Consider the following 22,009-nt stretch of genomic DNA (forward strand, 5'->3'; position numbering starts at 1 on the left):
GCGGGACCCACCAACAGGCCTCCAGAACCTGTTTGAAAAAGGCTGCTTGTACCCTGTAGGTCTGTCAGGTGCCCCGCCAGCCCACCGGGGACTCGCGTGCAGCTGTGTTATGAACCCTGTTTGTAAAAGGATAAATCTTGTAATTATGGGGGGGCACAGGGGGTGGGTAATGTATTTAATAAATAGAATGATGCTTATTGTGGGGCTGTGTATTGTTTTTATTGTGGGTACTGGGGGGGGGGAGGTTCCCCAACGGTATGTGGGTAGGCCTCCCTTGTGTGTAGTGGGTGAGGGTGGTTAGGCCTCACGGGGTTGGGGGTTAGTGTGGGAGGGTATGTAGGTGTCCCGAGTGGTGGGTGAGGGTGGGTTAACCCCTTATTGACTGTAGCGGTTAATAACCGCTATGGTGATTAAGGGGTTAGGGGACATTACTTTGGATGTTTTCATTCTTGTGTCTGTTTTGCAGCAGCGGAGGGGACATGGGCAGCATGAAGATGAGGATGGCCTACATCGTGGCAACCGGAAATGGGTAAGTGCTATATGTATTTAATGTATTTATTGTTGTTTATGTATTTTAAATACACAGGGGGTGTATGTTGTTTATTGCAATGTTTATTGGGGGCAATTGTCCCCAATAAACATGCTATTCTGCCTTAACCCTTCATTGCCTTAGCAGCTATACGCTATGGTAATGAAGCAGCATTTCTGTATTTTAATAATATTGTGCGGGAGAAGGGGGTCCCATGAGCTGAACCGCATTGATTTGTGGCTCAGAGACCCCCTGCTCACAGTACACTATTATTAAAAATACATTCATGCTGCTTCGTTACCGTAGCACATAGCAGCAAAAGTAAGGAACGAGTGCTTATTGATATGTGTGTTTTAGTCATAGTGTAGATGTGCAGAGGGTCTCCTCAGCTGAGGGGACATGGGCAGGATGAAGAGGAGGATGGCCTTCATCATGGCAGCCGGACATGGGTGAGTACTATATGTATTTAATGTATTTATTGCTGTCTATGTATTTAAAATGGGCACATTCACTATTATCCCTTTGTGGATAATAGTAATTGTGGCCATTACTATACTGTATATGTTAAGGGGGGGGGTTATTTCTTTCAAAGTATGTATGTGTTTATTCATTAATTTGGGGGGGGCACATAATTGGTACTGCAGGCCTGCGGGTAACACCCGAGGGCCCCCGCCGGCCTATAGTATCATTAATGTGCATATATGTGTATATTAGGGGTTGTTGTTATATATATATATTTATATTCATGTATTTATTTATTTAGATTTATTTATTGTGGGGCTGCTGTGTGTGATTTCTTTTTATTGTGGGTAGCGGGGGTGGGTGAAGGGGGTATTAGCCCCAACGGTGGTTGTTTAGGGCTTGCGGTGGGGGGGTAGCGGGAGGGGTTAACCCCTTCATGACCCTAGCGGTATTAACTGCTACTGTCGTGAAGGGGTTAAGTGCACCCACAACCCCCCCGCAAGCCCTAAACTCATAACACTGGCCAAATACCCCCTTCACCCACACCCGCTACCCACAATAAAGCTGGCACGGTGGGTTAACTCCTTCATTGCCTTAGCGGTTAGCCGCTAAGGTAATGAAGTGGGCTGTACATGCATTTTTCCTGCCTCGGATGCATGCCGGGGGCCTTCGGTGCTGATATTCCTGGGTATCAGCTCTGGAGCCCCCCAGCATCAATCCGAGCCAGGAAAAGGGCCTGATTTTTTTTTTTATGTCCCCTATCGCCGCTCAGCTCCAGCTTTTTGCCAACTTTTGTTGGCGGAGCGATTTGGAGAAAATCTCTCCATTTTATTGGCGCAATCAGCGGCGAGATGCTGATCGGGGCTACGTGAATACGGCGGGTTTTAAAACTGGCGAGATATTGCTTCTCGCCACCCGCGCGGCGAGTTTTTCTTCCAAGAAAAAAAAAACTGGCGGATTTTCCTCATCTCGCCAGTTTTTCGCCAGTTACTAAATTGCTATAGGCATTTTTGGCAAAAACCTGGCGAGATTCGGCTTCTCGCAGCTCTCTGCATAGGCCCCTATATGTGTGTAACATATATATTTTTAAAATACTGAATCTATATTAAACAAAATTAACCTTTAGAGTGACAATGCCCGACTGCAAGTGAGAATTCCCCAAAATATTTCTGGACGGCTCTGGGGAATAACCCTGGTCAGTTTCAGAACCCCTGTACTAAGCATGTATACAGCTTTGGTGACCATATAGAGTAGGGGTGGCCCACTCCATTGCTCGAGGGCCACCAACAGGTCAGGTTTTAAGGATATCTATCCCTGCTTCAGCACATATAGCTCAATCAGTAGCTCAGTCGTTGACTGTGTCACCTGTGCTGAAGCAGGGATATCCTTAAAACCTGACCTGTTGATGGCCCTTGCGGACTGGAGTAGGCCACTGCTGATGTAGAGGATTTATTTTAGTAGAGTAAGATCAACAAAATATATAAAGTACATGAGGATAAATTAGTTACATTACTGCACAAACGTTCTGACAACGTCTACTAGCTCTTGTATTGCAACAAGCAGTGATTAAAGGTGCCACTGCATACAAAGTCAGCTTTGAATTAAGCACAACATATGAAGGAGTGATTGCAAGTACTAGTCTAAATTCTTCCCAACAACATCCTCTGATTTATTAACTGGTTGTAAGGTTTGCCACTGTATCTGGGAGACTCTATGGTGTCTACTTCCTCTCCCAGAATTCCATTTGTCTTATCCTCACTGTTTATTGGCTCTCCCTCCCAGCAACATCATCAGACTGGAATTGAAGCAAAATGAGTTACTAATAGCAACTGCTCAACGTCTACTAAGATGTTCGTGTTTTACAATGGCTTGGCACGATTTTTAATTAGAAAAGTTGGACCACTCGCTGATTTCAAATGCACAAAGCGGTGGCTTAGATTCACAACTTAAAGTGTCCTGCAAAGATGCCGGAACGTCTCTGATGGAAAAAGTCAAAGTGCTTTTGCATGAAACAGTTCAATATGAATATTGTTCATTTTTTATCGTAAGCTGAATACGTTGTATATGAAGAAACGCCTCCAGAAGAACAACTTTCCTTAGACCACCACCTCCCAGGCATTGTGAATAATTCTTAAGCTGGGAGCACTAGTTTCTGGTTCTGTTTTGTTTTTTTGGTTTTCCCTTTTTCTCATTCTTCCATCCTCCTAACGAAGATTCAGATTAATGATCCCTCATTCCTAATTGTCAAATTTCTTTTACTTCATCCTGTGTCTAATCACCAGTGACAGAAACCATTACGTAAATGAGAGCAGACGACTTGCCACAACTGTTCTCTTTGGTAAAAACCTTGTAATTTAAAGCTCTGATTTGTAAAAGGAAAGCTGTGTTTCCCCAAGGCGTACGGGCATCTGTTCCACTTACACTACGACACCATGCACTTCCCGTTCCTCTTCCTCTCACCCCCACCGCTGCCGTTGCCAATTAATCCTCTGCTTGCAACAAATATTTGACTTTGCAAAGCGGTAATTAGAACTTACTTGGCATGTGTTCATCGTGGTAGGATCAGATGTTTTCTACCCCTCTCGTCTCCCCTTTCCCATATTAAGGTAAAAGGTTCATTAATCACCAAGTTCAGTGTCTTCATCAAATTGTCTTCCTCTAAATCTAACCCAATTGTGACACAGGAGGCCAAACTCCATGTTGTTGGTTTCACCCAACCAGTGATCTCATTAAAAGGCTCAGGATCTCCAAAAATATGACATCATGTCATGAGCACCGGACATATTAACTATAATTAACTATAATAGGACCTGCGGGGGTTTCAGAATGCATGCATTTATTTATAGGGAAACAATATTTCCCAACGTGCCGTATATAAACACTAGAGATAGGAAACCTGTTCGCTCAAGTTCGAATCCCCTGGTAAAATGGTGTTTCTTCGTGAGTTCGACTTTTCACAAATTACAAATGTACCCGAGTTAAAAAAAAGTTGCCTCTATATATATATATTTTATTTAAATTGACTATGGTAGAAGGAGTGGCTCAGTGAGTAACGACACTGGCACTGAGTTTGTTCAATTCCCGGTATCGGCTCCTTGTGACCTTGGGCAAATCACTTTATCTCCCTGTGCCTCAGGCATCAAAAACATAGATTGTAAGCTCCACGGGGCAGGGACTGTGTCTGCAAAATGTCTCTTTAAAGCGCTAAGTAAAACTAGCAGCGCTATACAAGAACATGATTATTATTATAAGCGAAAGAGAACATTTGCTTAGATATGTGAGAATTTCGACTAAGCAAAACTTTGCTTCAAAGTACTGCAATTGTTTGAAAACACTGCAGTTAAAAAACAGCAAAATAAAGACTTAGGCAAAATTGCACACTTTCTCCCGGGTTTTGAACAACAAAAGGTTTGAATAACTTTTTGGGGGGTTTGCGAAGAAATAGAAAAGTTTGTGAACAAAAATTGAGCGCAAATACTGTATTTAGAGATGATAGAGAATAAATGAGAAAAAAACACAAGAGGTATAAATACTGTCCTGTAATGGGTGCTGCTCCTGAGTTAGATTCAATCCAAATCCATAGAGACAGTGAAGGCAGAAGATCGGGTGCGCACTCACATCCAGGTAGGTATATGTATTAAAAACAGGTAGAACACACAATAGTGCAATGGGGTCCGAAAAGGGGGGAAAATTCCCAAATGATACACGGAAGTAATCTTACTCACATTTATTATGAGTGATTAGAGCCTTGCAGTTATTAGGAGTAACCAACTCGGGTCGCAGATCGCCAGGAGGATATGGAGGAGATATCCAAAATATGGAAGAGAGGACACAGGATATAGTGCAGATTGCTTTATAATAATATGAATATATTATTACAAATTCAGTAGCACTCTGGGAAGCGGCCGCTAAAACGTCAATTTGCACAACTATAAAAGAAAACATATACAAAATTATATTCCATTGGTACCTAACCCCTAATAGGCTGAGCCAGATCTTCCCCGGATCCTCAGATTTGTGTTGGAGAGGATGCAGGCAAAAAGGAGACATGGCTCACATCTGGTGGAATTGCCCAAAAATTCAGGGGTTCTGGATCATGATACAAACAATGATACGAGAGCTCCTGGGGGTGGAGATAGAGGTGGACCCGTTGTCCCTGGTGCTGTCTAAACCAATAGAGGGCCTACAACCCCAAGAGAATAAAATGATAAGTCATGTCCTCACAGCAGCCCACTGCACGATTGCCGCAGCATGGAAAAAGATAAACGCCCCCTCCAAGCAGACAGTGTTGAGACGTATTAGAGAAATAAGATTAATGGAACTCCTCTCGGCACAATTGGGTCAAAAGGTGGATAAATTTCATAAGATTTGGTCAGTATGGCCAGACAATTAATAAATGAACAACTGGGTCACACAAGTCTGGAGTCAATAAGACACCCCTCCCCCCCCTCTCTCCTCCACTTATCCCTCCTCACCCCCCTCCCCGCCCTCTTTTTTCTTGCTTTTCTCTCCACTGTTCTTGAATTTCTCTGAGAGAGATATGTCCGGAAGCGGCTGCTTCCCCAATAGGTTGCAAAAATTGAAAACAAAATAACAAAAGTTCTGTAGAATACAACAGTTGACTAATATGGAAGAAATGAAGACAACAAAATGCTATTTATGTTGTAATGTAATGTTTAATATTTCTTCTCGCCGTAAAATATGAAGTTGTAACAGATGTATGTTAAAACATGTTATATGATGTCATTCTCTCAAAAAACAATAAAAAAATTGAAACAAAAAAAAAAAATTCAGTAGCACTCGCAAACATAGATGGATTTTTGAGCATTGGGACCACCCTGGGTCAGACAAGGAGGGCAAGTCCAGCACTCCTTATCTCTCAGGAAAAGCCTCGTGGCGGCCGTCCACAGCAGTTCACCGGATCCAAGGAGTCAATCCTGGGTGGACAATCCCTCACGGAACACCAAAGTTCAGCACACCTCCTATTTGTCTGGAGAGCCGCCCTTGCAGATAAAGAATGAGCAGGACATTTCTCTTACACCATATTTACTTTAAGACCCATTCACGTAACAGAAAAATAGCAAAATCTGGAAAGGAAATGCTGGTTTGTTTGTTTTGGTTTCACATTACTTGATTGGTTATTTTATTCACCAATGGTGCTGTGAATAACTGACTGAGAAACCAAGAAACCAACAGAGGTACACTATTCAAGATAGATATTCATACTTAAGTAGATGCTGTCCAGCGCACTCTTCGGCATTACTACTGGATTCTGCCATAATGTTGCGTTACCCAAATGCATTTGATGTAAAACTATGCGCATTTCCATGACATTTTTGTAAGCATTCACATTGCTCAGAATCTTGACAACTTTGCCAGGATCGTGCTGCATTTTGCCAGAAGTTTGTGTAAATGGCAGTGGCGAGAAAAAGTTTGTGAACTCCAATGATAATTACGGAAATTCCATTGTTTTTCCATGATAACCTTCTTGAATCAAAACCAGTCTTTCTTAAATCTCCAATAGGATTTTTATTTTGAAACAAAATGATGTATTAATTAGACAAACAATGTATTAAGAGTCATGGTATGTGAAAGAGTAAGCGAACCCCTGGTTTTAGCAGCTAAATTAAAGGGAATAATTAGAATCAGGTGTTTAAATAATTAGGTCGATCTTCAGGTGTGAGTTTGGGAGGCCCCATCATATATAAAGATAAGAAACTTTGTGAGTTTGGTCTTCACCATACAGGTGTGTGGAAACACGTCATGCCACAATCAAAAGAAATGACCTCAGAAAGTCAGCTATTGATGCTTACTAGTCTCAAAAGTGTTACAAAACTATTTCTAAGGATTTGGGGCTCCACCAATCCATTGTCAGACAAATGGAGAAAGTTCAAGACCCCAGTCACTCTAAACAGGAGCGGTTGTCCAGCCAAATTTTCTCCAAGAACAAACTGGCAAATCATCCAGGAAGTCACAAAGAACCCCAGGGTAACATCCAAGGATCTGCAGGACACTCTCGCCTTGGCTAATGTGAGTGTTCATGACTCAACTATCAGAAAAAGACTGAACAAGAATGGTATTCAAGGAAGGATAGCAGGACGAAACTACTGCTCTGTAAAAAGAACATTGCTGCAAGTCTGAAGTTCGCCAAAGAGTACATAGATGATCCATAAGACTTCTGGAACAATGTTCTCTGGACAAACGAGTCAAAGGTAGAAGTTTTAGGCCTCAATGAGAAATGTTATGTTTGGCGAAAACCAAAACTGCATTCGAACAGAAGAACCTCCTCCCAACCGTCAAGCATGGTAGGGGAGTGTGATGGTTTGGGGCTGCTTTGCTGCCTCAAGACCTGGACGGCTTGCAATCATTGACATAACCATGAATTCTGTATTGTATTAGAAGATTCTAGAGGAGCTGGAGCTGAAGCAAAAGTGGTTCATGCAGCAAGACAATGATCCTAAATACACAAGCAGATCTACAAAAGAATGGGTGCAGAAGAAACTCTGCGTTTTAGAATGACCTAGTCAAAGCCTGGACCTAAACCCCATCGAAATGTTGTGGCAGGACCTTAAGCGAGCTGTCCATGCAAGGAAGCCCTCAAATGTCACTGAGTTGAAGCAGTTCTGTAAGGAGGAATGGGCTCAAATTCCTCAAAACCGATGTGAGAGACTGACCAGCGGTTACAGGAAATGCTTAGTTTAAATCATTGCTGATCAAGGGGGTGCCACCAGGTACTGAATCTAAAGGTTCACATATGAATATTGAATGTTGAATCCTTTGTGGATAAATAAATGTTGAAAAAGTATCATGTTTTTGTGTCAATTTTTTTAACAGGTTATCTTTATCTATTATTAGGACTTAGTAGAGATGGGAAATGAATCCCCAATAGGTGCTTCCAATATCCAGAATAACAGTAGCAATATAGCTAAAAAGTCCAGGGAATAGTATATCTTCTATGCGATAGAACATGCAGTGTATAGGCATGGAAGCTCACAATATAGCCATGATATGGGACTCCAAAATAAGGAAAAAAGTCTCACAGTGAATGTGTGAAATGAATACTCCACAAAGAGAACCCACCACACACCCACTAATGGGAGCAATAAACCTATATCCCTAGGCTAGAGCACATGGAATAGCCTTACTGCAAATATTGCATGAATTGAAATGAAAGTCACTCACGATCTATGAAGCATCCTGGTAAGCATGGCGTGCCTCCATCCAGTAGTAATGAATCCAAGTGAAGAAAGTGTGGTGGAGCACTGCCTAAGAAAATAAAGGGCTGGAGGCTGGTAGAATAAAATTAAAAATGCTTTAATCTAAGGCATAAGTAGACATGTACTTTTATTTCTGGATTTCCATAGGTGATATGTGTATGTACAATAAGTGCTGTGATAGAGCCACCTATTAATGTAATAGCACAAGTAACCAGGCAAATAATGTGGCTACAAAATGAACAGATAAGCTGCGTTCGTACATTTCATTCTGTGCTCTCTGTTTTCTATTACTGATACTATAGCCCTTTCCTTTTACCCATGAAATATTTTTGATATGCATATGGGAAACATCCTGTCCTCAAAGAGTTAAGCTGCCTTGTGGTCTTTTTAGGTCTCGCCTGTTGCATAAAAATGTGTTCAGCAAATTTATAATTTTGATACCCACTTTATGTATTACTTTTGTACCATGTAGAGAACCATATAGGAAAACCCAATGAATGTGAAAAGCATATTATCTTAAATGAGCTATTGTTGTGGAAGCAATAGACATAGTATGAGGAACTGTTCACTCCCATTACAGTACGGTACCGAAGATAACTTCCTGTGGATACCTGCATCACATACCCACAGGTGGGAACATTCTTTATCATAAAGCCTGAAAGCTAATTTATTATGAGTGTCAGTGAGGCATTGGGTTGCTGCTTTAGATGGCTCAAACCAGTGAATCCTCATATTTCTGCTAGACACCATAGGTGCTTTGAAATTAGGCCCTTACCATACCTCTTTGCAATAGAGGCTCACAAAGCAATTACAATATACATGGGTGCGAAAGTATCCTTAACATCTACATTTTTAAATGTACTGATGTTAGACTGACTATCTCAAATGAAAATCAATTATGCACAGAGGTTATGGGCCATGTTTGCTAAGTGATGTTAATCCATAAATTACCCACACCAGAAGACAGTTTCACCCCATTCAAGTCAATGGGCTGTAAAGCGTCTTGCAGTGGGAGAACGTGTCTTCTGGCAGACGACTGATTAGTGGGTATACGTCCATAATGTCAGACAGATCGAAAGGTTATTTATAGGCATCATATTGACGTTTTATTGGTGTTGATTGAATAAATCCTCCACAACAAAGTCATTGATATCAGCTCACTTTAGAGTTTCCTGGAATGGTGATTCTATTCTGGCGCCCGGAATCGAACGGCATTTACTGACTGGGGAAGGCACGGAGGACCTTTGCAGCAACCAGAGCTTCTTTAAAGGACATTGAAAGGGAAAAACCATGATCCACTAGGGGTCTGTGGGAACGGGGCTATTGGAGGGGTTTCCCCAAAGAATTGCCCCCCTTTTGCTTTATTCCTCTGCCCCCCCCCCCCCCATTACAGTTAGTATATAGCCTTTGCTTTTTTTGTTATTTTTCCCATGGGTCGCTTTGCTGCTGTATGTTATAGTTTTTCTGCGCTTTTGCCCTTCTCCAATAGCTGGCAGGTTACAAAGAAAAAGCACTGTACACCGCACTCACATGATCAGTAAGAATGGAATAGTTGTGATAAAAGTTTGTTATTAGGTATGTTAATAAAATAATTTCAGACTAATAAAGTAAAAAAAATTGTGAGATAACACCGATATGTACAAAAAATGAGATTGGGTTGTGTGTCAGATACTGGTGTTCAAGTATAAGCTCACCAGCATTTAAGATGTTAAGTATATGTAGCCCCGAGGTAAATTTAAACTTTCTGGCCCCCCTCCTCATCAAGGGATCCGGTGTAGCGGACCGGAGCGACCCATACTCCTGTGAGAGGAGTCGCCAAACGGGCCTACCCGAAGACGTGGTGCTGTCCGCGGACGAAGTCACCGTTAAAGGGATTGTTGGAGCGGACAAAGACTCTGTTGAGACCGCTCTGGTAGTTGTGGCCTCTCCCAGGTGCGCGATGGAGCGCTATGTTCGCCATGTGGTGGATCGAGGAAAGAGACTGAGCCTCCCTGTCTCCCGTGAGACGAGACCGGAGGATCCGGAAAGGGTCAATACCCCGGACCCCTTACTATTTTTTCTGCGAGGGGGAGAAGGTGGGTTGGTGCAAGGGACAGGTCTTGAGCTCCAAAAGACTCACAGGAGTCAAGGTGGGATACCCTCACCCAGTCTGTTAGGGGCACTCCAATCTGAGACTCAGCTGGCCTCGGGTATCCATATGAGTATTGATGACAAAATGCTTGTGTATGATGTACTGTTTACAATGCATTTTCCATTATATAACCCACTGTATGGTTGCTACCCAAGCGAGGGCGTTGGGATTCTGCGAAGGGGAGAATGTAGCCCCGAGGTAAATTTAAACTTTCTGGCCCCCCTCCGCGAGTGCCGTGCGGTAGCGGGTGCCGCCGGAGGCTGTGACGGACCCGCCGGCACTTCGCGAGGGTGGGGGCCAGAGCAGGGAGCAGAGCGTTGCGAGGCGCAGGCCGGTTGCCGGGGACGCGATCGGGCCGTCGCTAAGGCCGCGATCGCGTTGCCACCGGCTCGGCGGCTTAGGCAGAGTGCGCCGCCATTGCGCGTTAGCTCGCGCATGCGCAGTAGGACAGAAGCGCGCGATGGGTTCCCTAGAGCAGGAAGAGATCGCGCGAGAGTAGGGAAGGTAGCAGAGAGAGTGAGGCGGCCATTAGGGGTTCGCGCATGCGCAAGGGAAGCGCGCACGCGGCCCCAATGCTTTAGGCAGCCCCTGGGAACTACAATTCCCAGGAGGCTTAGGGAGACAGGCATCAGGTGCCTGAGTGTAGCCAATAGGGATGCAGGAAGCTCAGCCCGGGAATATAGATACATTTCCCGGGCTTTGCAAGAGCAGTCAGGAAGAAGCAGAGGAAGGAGTAGGAAGGGTGCAGGGAGCTCGTGGCTCCTGCATCAGGTAAGGGTTCTCCCTAGATCCCCAGGCAGGCCCCAATTCCCGGGTAAGGGTAGGGGGTAACTGAAGAGGGACGCCTTAGACTGAGGAGGGACGCCTTAGCTAGGGAGGTGACCCTTGAGTGTGGGAAGTGCTGGTTTGGTAGTGCCACAGCGGAGAGTGCTGTGGGCACTGTCAAATAGGCACAGTGTGCTAGCAGTGGGATTGCTGCGGGATCCAGGGGCTGTGTGTGATTGCAGCTGTCTGGGTGTGTGTCGCTGTATGTGCTGGGCACAGTGCGTGCAGTGTGTGTGAAGTGTGGATCCCTGCATGCTGACAGTGTGTGCGGTGTGTCAGCTGCAGGTGAGTTGGGAATAGTTAGTAGCAGTTACAGTTAGGACTGGGTAGCTAGGGGAAGGGGGGGCAGGTTATGTCCACAGGCCCTAGGAGTTTCCCTCAAGCCATCCCAGGTTGCGGTTCTTCAGGGACAGGCCCTAGGTTAGGGTTGCTGTCGCTCTAGCAGTGGTTAGTGATAGGGATAGCGGCGGTTGCTGTTCCCACGCGGTTGGTGTTGCCGTGATCCGGTTGCAGTTCCCGTTGAGCGGTGGGACCCTCGTTGGGGTCCACCGGCAGAGTACCTGGAATAGGATCAGACGGACGTCTGACCCTTTTAGAAGAAAGTGTGTTGCGGTCCCGAGCATCGGAGTGCTCGGAAGGTATCTCTGAAGTAATATATGTGCACCAACTGGGCCCTAGCTTAATATAGTGACTGCGCAGTCACCCACGACCTCCGTAGGAGTTACGAGACATTGGGTGTGGGGTGATCACAGGACACTGGGTGGGGTACACCAGACATTGGGTTGATGTGATGCGGGTAGAGCATCTGGTTATGGTTATGTTATGTAATGTGTTATATGTGTGTTAAGTAAAGAGTTAGTATTGTTTATCTATAAGTGTTATTGTATTTCTTACTCAGGGCTATCTTTCCTCACGGGGGATCCTGGGTAAGTGGAGGCGCTGCACCAAGTAAGGGTAAGGGTTTCCCCAGGCTCCCAGCTAGCGGAGGCTCAGATCTCCTGGAGCCACACAGGTTATGCAGTACCAGTAGTCCCTTAGAGCAGGTGTGTTGCAGGGAAAGGGACCGGTTAGACCACGAGGGGCCAATGTGATATTGGGTGGGTCAGCCGGTGCACAAAAAGGGCTACATTTGGAGGCGCTGCTGAGAGATATCAGACCTGGGGTGCCCTGTACATGTTTTTCTAAATTTGTGTCCTATTTTTGTTCCGCCATGGGGAAGCCCTCAAGGCGGAGAAAGCCACGTGCTAAGTTCCCGGCCGCGCGGGAAAATGTTGCCAACAGTCATCCAGGACTGGCGGGAAAACCCGAGCCCCGCCCCCACACTGTGAGTGACTTAGTACAGAGCTCGCAACACTCCCTGGAAGAGAGTACTGGACACAGAGAAAATTGCTCGCCGTCGTATGGATCCTGGCAGACCAAGGCTGGGAGCGTATCCTTTTTGTTGTGTCCATGTACAATACAAACATTGAGTGTCTGGGGTAGTATGGACCTTAATGTTTTGGCGTGCATGGTAAAAATGCGGTTGGAAGACACGAACGAGGAGGGGTACCTAGACTGTTTTTGTAACCAAGGTGACTGCTCGTCTTGTAAGTTGGCTTGGGGGCGTATATGTGGCTACTGCAGGGTACCAACCCTGCAACCCAAACTGCCGCAGCCTACCGAACGGCCAGTGGGAGGGGACACTGTTGTAGAAATGGAGTGTCCGTCCCCTGAGGAAGAAATAGACTGCCAGGGGTTACACCGCAATGTGTATGAGTCCTGGCGAGCGCCAGGAATAGATGGAGTTGTGCTAGCGTGTCCCTGCCTGCAAAAAGCCTGTGCCTCGGGAGCAGCCCTGTCGCAGTTACCGCTCGACTTCAAGAACATCGAGTTGGATGGAGAACTGAGTATCCAGTGTTTTATGACAAATTGTGACTGTCCTAGGGAGGCACTGGAGTGGGGGCCTCCATGTGATTGTTGCGGGGCAGGGTTCCTACAGCCTATCCTGCCCCAGGCGGCGGAACCAGCCGATGAAGAAGAGGAGGAGCCGGACCTCTCTCCTGAAGTAAGTGATGAGTGTCCCCAGTCTGTTCTACTTCCAGAGGCCGCCGGGGACCCGTGTGTCCAGACCACTGTGGCAGACCCTCTCAAAGGGGACGTGCAAATGGAGGAGCAGGAACTTCTGATGGCGGAACCTGCGGAGGAAGAGGCGCCTGATGGTGCTACCGAGGTGGGTGAAGCTGCTACTGATTTGTCCACTTCAGCGATGGAGGTGGTGGAGGGCCCGTGTGCCCAACTGAACTTTCTAGACGCTGAGCCAGAGCCGCTGAAGGCGGAGCTCCAGATGTCGGTTCCAGATCCGGTTCCCGAGCAGGAACCACCGAGACCAGAACCCCAGATTCCGGAAGGCCAGGGTAAGGTGCTTATACCCCCGCCCATGTGTGGTGAGTCCAGCGACCAACCGAGCGTGGTGATGCGCCTGCCGGCGGACCACTCCAGTGAGGTCACCGAGGCAACCACCTCCACTGATACAGACCATGATGTGGGCCCGTGTGCCCTGCAACGGCCAGTCCGGCCTACCACCGAGGTACCAGCGGTCCTAGGCTTGGGATCAGTACCCGCCAATACCGACCGGGGTAAGTTGACTGCCCCAGGGGTGTCGGGTGTGAGCTCCCCGGTGATCGTGGAGCCTGGTGACTCCAAAGGTAGGGTCACCCGGGCGATGGGCTCACCCCGGCATCGCGTCCTGGTGGAGGTGTCTCCCCCAGAAGATCTCTGCGGATCGTGGAACGACTCCGACCTCATCAAGGGATCCGGTGTAGCGGACCGGAGCGACCCATACTCCTGTGAGAGGAGTCGCCAAACGGGCCTACCCGAAGACGTGGTGCTGTCCGCGGACGAAGTCACCGTTAAAGGGATTGTTGGAGCGGACAAAGACTCTGTTGAGACCGCTCTGGTAGTTGTGGCCTCTCCCAGGTGCGCGATGGAGCGCTATGTTCGCCATGTGGTGGATCGAGGAAAGAGACTGAGCCTCCCTGTCTCCCGTGAGACGAGACCGGAGGATCCGGAAAGGGTCAATACCCCGGACCCCTTACTATTTTTTCTGCGAGGGGGAGAAGGTGGGTTGGTGCAAGGGACAGGTCTTGAGCTCCAAAAGACTCACAGGAGTCAAGGTGGGATACCCTCACCCAGTCTGTTAGGGGCACTCCAATCTGAGACTCAGCTGGCCTCGGGTATCCATATGAGTATTGATGACAAAATGCTTGTGTATGATGTACTGTTTACAATGCATTTTCCATTATATAACCCACTGTATGGTTGCTACCCAAGCGAGGGCGTTGGGATTCTGCGAAGGGGAGAATGTAGCCCCGAGGTAAATTTAAACTTTCTGGCCCCCCTCCGCGAGTGCCGTGCGGTAGCGGGTGCCGCCGGAGGCTGTGACGGACCCGCCGGCACTTCGCGAGGGTGGGGGCCAGAGCAGGGAGCAGAGCGTTGCGAGGCGCAGGCCGGTTGCCGGGGACGCGATCGGGCCGTCGCTAAGGCCGCGATCGCGTTGCCACCGGCTCGGCGGCTTAGGCAGAGTGCGCCGCCATTGCGCGTTAGCTCGCGCATGCGCAGTAGGACAGAAGCGCGCGATGGGTTCCCTAGAGCAGGAAGAGATCGCGCGAGAGTAGGGAAGGTAGCAGAGAGAGTGAGGCGGCCATTAGGGGTTCGCGCATGCGCAAGGGAAGCGCGCACGCGGCCCCAATGCTTTAGGCAGCCCCTGGGAACTACAATTCCCAGGAGGCTTAGGGAGACAGGCATCAGGTGCCTGAGTGTAGCCAATAGGGATGCAGGAAGCTCAGCCCGGGAATATAGATACATTTCCCGGGCTTTGCAAGAGCAGTCAGGAAGAAGCAGAGGAAGGAGTAGGAAGGGTGCAGGGAGCTCGTGGCTCCTGCATCAGGTAAGGGTTCTCCCTAGATCCCCAGGCAGGCCCCAATTCCCGGGTAAGGGTAGGGGGTAACTGAAGAGGGACGCCTTAGACTGAGGAGGGACGCCTTAGCTAGGGAGGTGACCCTTGAGTGTGGGAAGTGCTGGTTTGGTAGTGCCACAGCGGAGAGTGCTGTGGGCACTGTCAAATAGGCACAGTGTGCTAGCAGTGGGATTGCTGCGGGATCCAGGGGCTGTGTGTGATTGCAGCTGTCTGGGTGTGTGTCGCTGTATGTGCTGGGCACAGTGCGTGCAGTGTGTGTGAAGTGTGGATCCCTGCATGCTGACAGTGTGTGCGGTGTGTCAGCTGCAGGTGAGTTGGGAATAGTTAGTAGCAGTTACAGTTAGGACTGGGTAGCTAGGGGAAGGGGGGGCAGGTTATGTCCACAGGCCCTAGGAGTTTCCCTCAAGCCATCCCAGGTTGCGGTTCTTCAGGGACAGGCCCTAGGTTAGGGTTGCTGTCGCTCTAGCAGTGGTTAGTGATAGGGATAGCGGCGGTTGCTGTTCCCACGCGGTTGGTGTTGCCGTGATCCGGTTGCAGTTCCCGTTGAGCGGTGGGACCCTCGTTGGGGTCCACCGGCAGAGTACCTGGAATAGGATCAGACGGACGTCTGACCCTTTTAGAAGAAAGTGTGTTGCGGTCCCGAGCATCGGAGTGCTCGGAAGGTATCTCTGAAGTAATATATGTGCACCAACTGGGCCCTAGCTTAATATAGTGACTGCGCAGTCACCCACGACCTCCGTAGGAGTTACGAGACATTGGGTGTGGGGTGATCACAGGACACTGGGTGGGGTACACCAGACATTGGGTTGATGTGATGCGGGTAGAGCATCTGGTTATGGTTATGTTATGTAATGTGTTATATGTGTGTTAAGTAAAGAGTTAGTATTGTTTATCTATAAGTGTTATTGTATTTCTTACTCAGGGCTATCTTTCCTCACGGGGGATCCTGGGTAAGTGGAGGCGCTGCACCAAGTAAGGGTAAGGGTTTCCCCAGGCTCCCAGCTAGCGGAGGCTCAGATCTCCTGGAGCCACACAGGTTATGCAGTACCAGTAGTCCCTTAGAGCAGGTGTGTTGCAGGGAAAGGGACCGGTTAGACCACGAGGGGCCAATGTGATATTGGGTGGGTCAGCCGGTGCACAAAAAGGGCTACATATATATGGGGCAGTCCAGTAGAAGTGGAGTTACATATGTACTTAAGTGTATATAGGCACCTTATATATACTTAACATATTAAGTGCCCTTGGCATAATCACACTTTTAACCCATGTCACTTTTTGATCATATATCTGTGTTATCTCACAATTTTTTTTACTTTATTAGTCTGACATTATTTTAACTTATCTAATAAAGGTTCGTTATTAATTATCACAACTATTCCATTCTTAGGCATGTTTTATAGTGCCAGGCGCGTGCTACGCCGTGCGCGCGTGTGGAATTTTAGTTGGCTGACGTCAGTCAGCCTTTCTATAGATATAACGCGCGCACGGCAGGGAGAGGGGAGCCGACAGACAGCGGCAAAGATGAAGAAATTCATCTTTTCGCGCAGGTTCCGGCTCTGAAATATATGTATATGTGTGTATGTGTGTATGTGTGTATGTGTGTATGTGTGCATGTATGCGTGGATGTGTGTTTGTATGGATGTGTGTGTGTGTGTGTGTTTGTATGGATGTGTGTGTGTGTGTTTGTATGGATGTGTGGATGTGTGTGTGTTTGTATGGATGTGTGTGTGTGTGTGTGTGTGTGTGTGTGTGTGTGTGTGTGTGTGTGTGTGTGTGTGTGTGTGTGTGTGTGTGTGTGTGTGTGTGTGTGTGTGTGTGTGTGTGTGTGTGTGTGTGTGTGTGTGTGTGTGTCAATGATTGCGGGGGGAAAAATAAAAATATTTATTAAACTTTTATTTTCTTTGAAAAATCTTGCTTAGGTCTTCCTTTCACTCACACAACCCATGCACACACATATACTCGCATATACACACACATACACAGCTCCCTGCTCTATAAACATGAAAAGCATGCGGCACATGCACGCACGGCCGCATGCTGTATATAACAGCCCTTACTGACCATGTGAGTGCAGAATACAGTGCTTTTTCTTGGTAACTTGCCATTTGTGCTCTCCTGTTTTGCACCTCATTGACCATTATTTGACCACCTAAGCTGAACAAGGAGTGTTCTTTTGTCAACGCCTTTCTCCAATAGCTGTAATATTTTGTGGATTAGCATTTCTTATTTTCGCTACCTGTCTCACTCAGATTTTTGCACTTAGCAAGTTGTGCCTCTTGTCCTATTTGTGTGAGATATAGTTTTGGATATTTTTATACTGCATTTTGGATGAATAATTTGACATTTTAAGGCATACGCTTGTGTTACTTTTCAGTAGGGAACCTGGTCGGTTCCTTTACACTGTGACTTGCTGTGTTTAAGGGCAATTAGGAGAATTGGATGGGAGGCACAGGACCAGCGATAGTGTGGTTCATACAGGAGTACAGCTCCTATGGACTGTGTGAGTGCATTTTAATAATTATTTTATCCATTAAAATCCCCAACTATTTTTCACCATGGAGGCATTTCTTTGCGCTTTCTTCTAGGCATTTTTTACTTCATCATTCATTACTCCCCCCCAATCGCAGATAGGGTGCAGGTGAGGGGATCTATATGTATTACCCAGTGTGGTGCTTTACCTGTTAGGCTCACAGGAGGCCTAAGCCTGCGCCACGGAGAGCCTGGGGCACGTGTAATAATATGAGTAACCTCGTACTTGGTGCAGCGCCTCCACCTGCGACGGCTCCCACCAGAGGGGGAGTGGTTCCTCGGAGGACAATTGTATATCACTCCACACACACACAGCGTGTAAAACAAATGAATGACTTTACTCAACTAGCATAGGCAATATCAACAGGTGCCCCTCTCTAGAGGAGACACTACTACCGCGTCTCGCAGGACGCTCCCACCTCCACCGGGTGATCCCACCCCATGTCCAATAACCCCACACAATATTTCCCCCACCCTTCAAGTGAGATATGTATGTGTGACTGCGCAGCCACTATGTCCTGTATGAATAGGTGGTATAGCTGGTGCACTTGATGGTTACCTGCCAAGCACTCCAGTGCCCGGGCCTGCCAAGGAACTTCACAAAGAATCCTGATGACGGCTGAATACAGGAACTACCGTCCGGGGCGATCCCACCCGGATGGCTGCTGCAGCGACAGCGAAGGTCTGAACCCAAACCTCTGGATGGACACGCAGCGTCTGCTGGGTCCCTAACTGGCTCTGGATAGTAAGGGGCAGGGTCCCTAACCTGAGGCCTGTCCCTGACACAACTCAAACTTCTGGGTGGCTCAGGGCTATCTGGGGCCTCGGGGGCTGCTGGCCTAGTGCAGGGAGTCACTGAATCCTGCACCCTACCTCCTTCCCCTAGCTTCTCCTGGCACCGACTACCCTCTGCTCCAAACCCCACGAAATGTATCCATTCTCCCTGAAGGGCAATCCTCCAGCCCTATTGGCCACTCTGGTATACCTGGTGCCTTCCTCCCTTAGCCTCCTGGGAATTGTAGTCCCGTGGAGGCCTCTATACCATTGGGGCCACGTGCGCGATTCAACTGCGCATGCGCGACTGTCTAATGGCCGCCGCAGCTCCCTACCCTTATCCGCGCATGCGCGATCACGGCGCATGCGCGCGCAAGCACAATGACGGCCCCCGCTAGCCGGGTGCGCTGCAGAGCCTCCTAAGGCTCGGAACGCTCCCTGCTCCGGCCCCCACCTTTGGAAGCAGCCGGCAGGTCCGTCGCTGGCTCCGGCGGCACCCGCGACGCGCTGCCACAAAGGAGGGGGGTCTCTAGGAGCCACAGGGGACCGGGCTACACTTGAAATATATATATATACTAGCTGAGAGACCCGGCGTTGCCCGTGAGTTAAATTTCGCGCTAGGAAAGGGGGGAAAAAAGGTGGGAGGAAAGGGGGGGGAAAGGGGGGAAAAAGGGGGGAAAGGGGGGAAAAAAGGGGGGGAGAGGGGGGAAAAAAGGGGGGAGAGAGGGGGGAAAAAGGGGGGAGGGGGGGACAGTGGACAGGAGGAGGGGAGGGGGGACAGTGGACAGGAGGGAGGGACAGTGGACGGGGGGACAGTGGACGGGGGGACAGTGAACGGGGGGACAGTGGACGGGGGACAGTGGACGGGCGGACAGTGAACGGGGGGACAGTGGACGGGGGGGGACAGTGGACGGGGGGGACAGTGGACGGGGGGGACAGTGGATGGGGGGGGACAGTGGACGGGGGGACAGTGGACGGGGAGGGGACAGTGGACGGGGAGGGGACAGTGGACGGGGAGGGGACAGTGGACAGGAGGGGGACGGGACAGTGGACAGGAGGGGGACGGGACAGTGGACAGGAGGGGGACGGGACAGTGGACAGGAGGGGGACGGGACAGTGGACAGGAGGGGGGTGACATTGGACAGGAGGGGGGTGACATTGGACAGGAGGGGGGGTGACAGTGGACAGGAGGGGGGTGACAGTGGACAGGAGGGGGACGGGACAGTGGACAGGAGGGGGACGGGACAGTGGACAGGAGGGGGACGGGACAGTGAACAAGAGGGGGGACAGTGGACGGGGGGGACAGTGGACGGGGGGGACAGTGGACGGGGGGACAGTGGACGGGGGGACAGTGGACGGGGGGACAGTGGACGGGGGGACAGTGGACGGGGGGACAGTGGATGGGGGGGGCAGTGGACGGGGGGGACAGTGGATGGGGGGGCAGTGGACGGGGGGGACAGTGGACGGGACAGTGGACAGGACGGGACAGTGGACAGGAGGGGGACGGGACAGTGGACAGGAGGGGGACGGGACAGTGGACAGGAGGGGGACGGGCAGTGGACAGGAGGGGGACGGGACAGTGGACAGGAGGGGGACGGGACAGTGGACAGGAGGGGGGGTGACAGTGGACAGGAGGGGGGGTGACAGTGGACAGGAGGGGGGTTGACAGTTTACAGGAGGGGAGGTGACAGTGGACAGGAGGGGGGTGACAGTGGACAGGAGGAGGACGGGACAGTGGACAGGAGGGGGACAGGACAGTGGACAGGAGGGGGACGGGACAGTGGACAGGAGGGGGGGGTGACAGTGGACAGGATGGGGGTTGACAGTTTACAGGAGGGGAGGTGACAGTGGACAGGCGGGGGGTGACAGTGGACAGGAGGGGGGTGACAGTGGACAGGAGGGGGGTGACAGTGGACAGGAGGGGGACGGGACAGTGGACAGGAGGGGGAGGGGACAGTGGACAGGAGGGGGAGGGGACAGTGGACAGGAGGGGGACGGAACAGTTGACAGGAGGGGGACGGGACAATGGACAGGAGGGGAACGGGACAGTGGACAGGAGGGGAGGGGGGACAGTGGACAGGAGGGGGGGGACAGTGGACGGGGGGGGACAGTGGACGGGGGGGACAGTGGATGGGGGGGACAGTGGACCGGGGGGGACAGTGGACGGGGGGACACAGTGGACGGGGGGGGACGGGACAGTGGACAGGAGGGGGGGGACAGTGAACAGGAGGGGGACGGGACAGTGGACAGGAGGGGGGTGACAGTGGACAGGAGGGGGTGACAGTGGACAGGAGGGGGGTTGACAGTTTACAGGAGGGGGGGTGACAGTGGACAGGAGGGGGGTGACAGTGGACAGGAGGGGGACAGGACAGTGGACAGGAGGGGGACGGGACAGTGGACAGGAGGGGGACGGGACAGTGGACAGGAGGGGGACAGGACAGTGGACAGGAGGGGGACGGGACAGTGGACAGGAGGGGGACGGGACAGTGGACAGGAGGGGGAAGGGACAGTGGACAGGAGGGGGGGTGACAGTGGACAGGAGGGGGGGTGACAGTGGACAGGAGGGAGGTGACAGTGGACAGGAGGGTGGGTGACAGTGGACAGGAGGGGGGTGACAGTGGACAGGAGGGGGGTGACAGTGGACAGGAGGGGGGTGACAGTGGACAGGAGGGGGGTGACAGTGGACAGGAGGGGGGGTGACAGTGGACAGGAGGGGGGGTGACAGTGGACAGGAGGGGGGGTGACAGTGGACAGGAGGGGGGGTGACAGTGGACAGGAGGGGGGGACAGTGGACAGGAGGGGGGGACAGTGGACAGGAGGGGGGGTGGGTTGCTTAAAATTTGCGGGTCCCTCCTCTCCACTCCCCCTGTATGTTTCTTTGCTCCCCCCTCTCTCTCCGCTCCGGCCTCCTCCCCCCCATGCGTAGCTCCGGTCCCCACCCTACAGTGTCTGACACACACACAGTGAGTGAAGCACACCGGGGAGGGGGGGAGGTGAGTGGAGCACACCGGGGAGGGGGGAGGTGAGTGGAGCGCACGGGGGAGGTGAGTGGAGCATGGGGGAGGTGAGTGGAGCACACCGGGGAGGGGGGGAGGTGAGTGGAGCACACCGGGGAGGGGGGGAGGTGAGTGGAGCACACCGGGGAGGGGGGAGGTGAGTGGAGCACGGGGGAGGTGAGTGGAGCACACCGGGGAGGGGGTTAGGTGAGTGGAGCACACCGGGGAGGGGGGGAGGTGAGTGGAGGGAGGAGTGGAGTGCCGGTGGGGTGAGGGAGGTGAGTGTGATGGGGGGGAGGGAAGTGAGTGTGATGGGGGGGGAAAGGACAGAGAGGTGAAGGCTGCAGGTGAGGTGTGTTGGGGCTGGAGGGTAAGGGAGCGGGAGATGAGCCTCCGGGACCGGCGGGTAAGAGAGCGTGAGGTGTGTGTGTGTGTGTGTGTGTGTGTGTGTGTGGTCACTCCGCCTCAGGCCAATGAGAGGTGTGCGGGGGCGGGCGGGCCAAGGGACCAATGAGATTTCCCCTAGGGACACAGGAAGATGCAGACAGGCATACAGTGCTTTCACTAATATATAATAAGATATATATATTT

This window comes from Ascaphus truei, chromosome 8, assembly GCF_040206685.1.
Source record: "Ascaphus truei isolate aAscTru1 chromosome 8, aAscTru1.hap1, whole genome shotgun sequence".
Classification (NCBI taxonomy): Eukaryota; Metazoa; Chordata; class Amphibia; order Anura; family Ascaphidae; genus Ascaphus; species Ascaphus truei.